The 6,530-nt window shown below is 34.3% G+C and overlaps 1 pseudogene across 1 annotated transcript; it reads left to right on the top strand.

Moving 5' to 3' along the window:
- On the top strand, positions 1-6,195 carry LOC143537026 (trimethyltridecatetraene synthase-like; annotated as a pseudogene). The gene is made up of 5 exons (XR_013135977.1): positions 1-392; positions 2,954-3,258; positions 4,048-4,380; positions 4,872-5,075; positions 5,522-6,195. The product of XR_013135977.1 is annotated as a trimethyltridecatetraene synthase-like (transcript).
- The last annotated feature ends 335 nt before the right edge of the window (positions 6,196-6,530 follow it).

Raw genomic sequence — 6,530 nt, 5'->3', positions numbered from 1 at the left:
CATTTATCCACCAAACACCATCCCACTTGCTATCAAAATCAACTATAAATAAACAACTATATCATCATGCATCTATTATATATATTCATAATAACAAACGTCTAAACACTCACACTCCAACTCCAATGGACTCACTTCCTACAACTTATTACACCATAGCATGGCTAGCCACCATGGCTCTCCTCCTCCTATCCCTCCGACTCCGTCGCCACTGCCACCTCAACCGCCCTCCCGGCCCTAAACCCTGGCCAATAATCGGGAACCTCAACCTCATTGCCCCCCTCCCACATCGTTCCATCCACAAACTCTCCCAAAAATACGGCGAAATCATGCAACTCAAATTCGGCTCCCACAACTTCATAATCGCCTCCTCGGCTGAAATGGCCAAGGATGTCACACCCCGACCAAAGGCGGAACATGCCGGGGTGCAACGTGATTGGATAAATACACAAGACACTATTAAAGTGAAAATATTTAATTAACTCATTTATTCACAAATCAATAAACAACACATCTTAGTCATACAAACAAATTGAACACAAGTAAAAAAAATATATTGTTCGTTTTACTAATATCCTAATAGTCTTGGTAACGTTTTCCGTCAAGTCCTCAAGTCGATAAAAGTCAAACCTGTAACAATGCATAAAATAATATTTTGTCAACACGTATGTTGGTGAGCAATTTCATAGTTTGAGTATATATAATATGAGCAAAATCCACAAACGTATATGAGACTATAAATAAAAGCATCAATCGTGGCATATAAAACATATGTAAATGAGGATCCTTTCTACTCGGTAACGACCGACATACTCGGATAATGAGGCCCTATTCTACTAGCACAAGGCTAAGTAGTTAGGGGAGCGTATGATCATACTTAATGAGGCTCAACAACATAAAAATAAACACTCGCGCACGTAAAGCATATGAGGCATATAACACACAAAAGAGCAAGTATTCCAAGTATCATATACCCTAAAGTTTGTGGTTTGAGAAACGTGTATAATAAATCATTCTTGTTTTTAATAAGTATGCATGTTACCCCCAAAAGATAAAAGTGAAAACGGGGGATGAAATGTACTCACCTCGATTGACGAATCGAGAGATAATAAATGATCGAAATGTAGAAAGCTTGCGAACGAAACGAACGAATCCAACTTGAAAGGTAAATGAAAACTAATAAATAAAATATATTAATGAACTTGAACTTTTAGTTGAAACTCCATTTGAAACATTGAACGAGAATGTTCGGTTGTTAATCAGGTTACCGGTAAATTTGTTAACGATTAGGGACTCGTACTTAATTGATAATTTAAAATAAAATAACATTATATGATTGAACTTTTAAATAGCTAAACCAATATTAAATAGAAACAAGACGGATTTAAATCAGGAGTTCGGTTTTATAAAAATGAATTGATAATAAAGTTTATAATAATATTATTAATGATAAAGATAGAAATGATAACAATGATTTTAGAATATGTTATATATATTTATATATAAGATAATAATGATAATAATACATAGTAATACTGCCAAATGAGAAATGTAGTTAAAACTAATAATAGTAGTAGTAATAATAAATATAATAATTATTAATTTCGTTGTTGAATACATTATTATTAGGTTTACGAAATTTTACTAATAATAATAATTATTATGATAATTATATGCCCCATATTAAAGATAATAATTTATACTTATAATATTGTAATACTAATAGTATTAGTGATAAAAATATAACTCGAGTATCACTGACGTTAAACGACAACTAGGCCCAACATGGGTTTTGGTTCAATAAAACAAGTGGATAATATTAACAATAATATAATTTAATAATATTAATTAATAATCATAATAAAAATGATAATAATAATCATAGTAACAATAATCTATAAATTATGAAAATAATGATAATAATATTTGTTTTGTTAATGTTAACAATAATAATAATAATAATAATAATAATAATAATAATAATAAAATCTAGATAATTAATATCATATTAATAAAAATTGGTAATATTAACTTGAGTAGTTTGTTAATAAAAACAAACCAAGGTTGGTCACGGAGGGAAAACGAACCCGTGACCTCAACTTTAACACACACTAACTTTCAATACCTTATTCGAAGTCGGAGGTGAGGAAAGGGCCGCCGGAGACGAGCTGCTGCCAGAGAGAGAGAGAAAGAGAACGAGAGAGAGAGTGACGGGAGAGAGACGGAGTGACGGAGAGAGAGAGACGGAGAGATAGAGAGATACAGATAGACGGTGAGATAGAGAGAGATAAACAGAGAGACGAGGAGAGAGAGAACGGTGGCGGAGAGAATTCCGGCCGCCGGAAAAATGAAAACCGACGGGAAGGGGTACCGGCTGCCGGAAAAAGCGAAACAGAGGGGAATGGATGATGGTGGGGGTTCTGTGGTGGTTTGCTCGCCGGAAAACGAGCGGAGGAGAGAGGGGCTGCTGGAGCAGGGCTAGGTTGTGGCGGCTGGGTTAGATGAGTTAGAGTTAGGGTTTGTGATGGTGCGTCGGAGGTCGGTGGTGGTGCGTCTGAGGTTGGCGTCGCCGGAATTGATTCCGGCCGTCGAAAAACGGCTACAAAGGTGGGGTGGCGGCTGGTAGTTTGTTTGAATAATATGGTAGGGTTAGGTTTAGTTTGGTTTATATATGTATGCATATTTTTCACAAAAGGTCCCTCAAGTTTCAATCATGTTTAAAACGAGTTAAAAGGTTTCTAAAGCTTATAACTAGTTTACGAAAATCATTTTAAACCCTCTATGTTTTCTTAACGATACTATAATATGACGAACATCGTTTTATGGTCGAGGTATATAATAATGTTATACAATAATTATATAAGCTTTTAAAAGTATTGTGTCGGTTTACAATATGAAAGTTTACAAAACGAATATAAATCGAGACTAAAGTTTGACGAATGTCACAAAGGAGATCCTTAAAACACAAGATGTTAACTTTGTTCGTAGGCCAAAAACCGCGGCTGGTAAGTACACAACTTATAATTATTCGGATATGACTTGGTCACCTTACGGGCCGTATTGGAGACAAGCTCGCAAAATGTGCTCGGTTGTGCTGTTTAGTGCTAAACGACTCGAATCGTATAAGTACATTCGAGTGGAGGAAACGAATTCGATGTTGAAATCGGTATTTGAATCCGCGGGTAAGGAGATTAGGCTCAAGGATTTGTTGTCGACGGTTAGTTTGAATGTCATTAGTCGGATGGTTTTGGGGAAAAGGTATTTATTTTGTTCTTTGGTTTAGTTTGTCTGGTTTTTGGTTTTTCGGGTTGGGTTTTTCGGATTACAAAATTTTAAATCTGGACTCAAAACCCAATCAAAATCTTTCATGGTTTCTTCGGGTTTAGGTTTCTTCGGGTTAAGTTAATTGGGTTTCGAGTATTTTAGGAAAAAAAAACTATATCGCTAAATTTTAATATAACATATTCTTCTTTACTAATAATGTAAATAAATCAATAACAAAACAAAATTAACCTAATAAAAAATCCTAAAAAGTGTAAATTTTGACAAACTTTAATTCTTCAACTATAATAGACAAGATTGATGTAACCGTCTTTAATATTTCGTGGTTATGGCGCTGGATTATAGTTGTTAATATTCATAAATTGAAATATTAATAAACAATAAATAATTGATTCAAAATAGGTGAAACTGAGAACAATCGAATTAGACTAAATTCTTATAACGACAGCAGCGGCTAAGACTTAGCATATAATACCTAAAAATATATATGGTTTTAAAACGATAAGTTTATTCTGGTTTTTCGTTTTGACCCGAAGCCTAGAATTCAGACCCAATAATCAACTTGAATTACTTCGGTTCGGATCTGGATCGGGTTGGGTAAGTTTGGGTTCAGATACGGGTTTTCTCTGGTGGGTTTCAGGTAGTAGTGTTTAAAAACAACTAGGTAACATAATATGCCGCTGGTCATTTTTGAATAGCAAAACTAAGTCGTTTAAAAATTATATTTATATATCCTGGGGTGATAATTAACATTTACTTTTATAGTTATTTGGACGAGTCGGAGGACTCGGTGGTGAGTCCGGACGAGTTTAAGAAGATGTTGGACGAGTTATTTTTGTTGAACGGCGTGCTTAAATTGGCGATTCGATACCATGGATCGATTTTTTGGATTTGCAAGGGTATGTGAAGAGGATGAAGGTGTTGAGCAAGAAGTTTGATAGGTTTTTGGAGCATGTGTTGGATGAGCATAATGAGCGGCGGACCGCGGCGGGTGAGGGGTTTGTGGCGAAGGACATGGTGGATTTGTTGTTGGAAGTTGCGGATGATTCGACTCTTGATGTCAAGGTTGAGAGACATGGGGATAAAGCTTTTACTCAGGTTTGCATTTTACTAGTTTATTTTTTGGTTTTTGTTGGTCTTGGTCACTTGAATATATTAAGCAAAATATATAACAAGTTAAGCTAACTAAAATTATAAAAATAATACAACTGGATAAATTAAATATGATCAAATGATGTCTTTTAAATTAATGATGTACTACATGTAAAAAAAATAAAAAAATCGTCGTTTTAAAAATTATAACATTTTGCATGTAATATTATTCATTGACGGTAGGGACCGAGTAAAACCGGATGCTCGAATTTAGACGAAATATACGAACTTGAATTAACATAAAAGGAAAAAAAACCCTTAAAAATGTAATCAATAAAAAAAATTACGTTGGTGAAAAACAACGATGACGAAATTCAAGTGATAAGATCGAGAGTTATAAAAATTCTGTCACGCCACTATCACGTAAGCGAAGTGGCTTTTGCTAACTTTTTTTGGTAGTTGCTCCATTACTAATAATTTCAATCTTGCGTTTACAGGACTTGCTTGCTGGTGGAACCGAGAGCTCATCTTCTACTGTTGAATGGGCGATTTCTGAAATGTTAAAGAAACCGAATATATTCCAAAAGGCAAACGAGGAGCTTGATCGGGTTATAGGAAAGAACAGATGGGTTCAAGAAAAGGACATGCCTAACCTACCTTACATAAGGTCAATTGCTATATGATAATTATAATCCCGATTCGTTAAAGATAAAACCGAGGGGTGGCTAGGTTGATCTCATGTGGAGGATAAGGAGGAGATCAAAATTCAAATATTTTATTATTTAAGTTTTATTTATTTAAATGTTTATGTTTATCTTTTTAGTTTCCTAGTTCTAGTCAAAGTGTGATTGTTAGGTTTATAAATACTTGAGTTTGTTTTCATAATAATAATAAGAAAGAGAAGAGATTTTGAGTTTTTTGAAGAAACCTCCTGTGCATTCCTTTCATTATCGATTATCACCACATCTCCTATTTCAATATTAAATCTTTACAACACTTTATTATTAATTCTTCTTGTTTTACCACCAATGAAAAGTCAACAGCAAAGGTATATGTGTTCTTGTTCACGTACGGTGTAAAATAAAGAATACGATCAACTCAAGTGAAAGAGTTATAAGTCCAATTTGGTTCTCCAACATCTATAGAGGCAATGAGATTGCATCCCGTTGCACCAATGTTGGTTCCAAGAAGAGCTCGTGAGGACTGTAAAGTAGCCGGTTATGACATACTTGAAGATACTCGTGTGTTTGTTAATATTTGGGCAATCATGAGAGACCCTAGGTTGTGGGATAACCCTGAAGACTTTTGTCCACAAAGATTCATGGGAAAGGAAGTTGATATCAATGGTCAAGACTTTAGGTTGTTGCCATTTGGTTCTGGACGTAAGATGTGCCCCGGCTACAGCCTAGGAATTAAAGTTGTCGAGGAACGTTGGCTAACCTACTCCACGGGTTTAATTGGAAACTACCAAATACGATGACCGAAGATGATTTGAACATGGAGGAGATATTTGGACTCTCGACTCCAAAGAAGATTCCACTTCTCGCTGTGGCTCAACCAAGGCTTCCACTTGAAATGTATCGTCTCTAGTATGTTTTGTGTTTTGATTATCTACGATGTTATTGTTTTATATGTTATAATAATCTAAGGTATGTAAAAAATATAATCTTCAATAATATATAGAATATAAAATAATTCAAAAAGTTTACTATAATATATTTAAGAGTAATTCACAAAAAAAATCTAAAAAACGTATATAAGACTGTTTGATACCATGAATTAAAATGTAATACAAATGCACAAATGTAACTAATCATAAAATGTAAGACGTATACAAATTAATAATTGGTAGAAGGATTAAATCCGTTCTCGTATTTCTCATCATACCATTGGTTATGAAATGAACGCTTCTATAGATGTGCATGTAAGAGGGCGGGGCATCATGAAATATATTGCTTTTAATCTAATAGATGATAGATAATTAGATAATGTGTTGCTTACATGGTTATGTGTTAGTGTTTTAATATGCGGCGAGTTTTGGTAATTTCGGTTGTATATTAAATTATAGTATCATGTCTTGTACCGTTATGTGCGTGTTACAAATTACACGTTGAGTTTGCAAAAATAACTCTTGTATCACATAGACATACTTAGAA

This window comes from Bidens hawaiensis, unplaced genomic scaffold, assembly GCF_021521415.1.
Source record: "Bidens hawaiensis isolate Kalapana, Puna unplaced genomic scaffold, B.hawaiensis_p1.1 tig00000780_1, whole genome shotgun sequence".
NCBI lineage: Eukaryota > Viridiplantae > Streptophyta > Magnoliopsida > Asterales > Asteraceae > Bidens > Bidens hawaiensis.
Note: the sequence above shows the minus strand (reverse complement) of the source record. Positions and strands in the feature narration are given on the sequence as shown.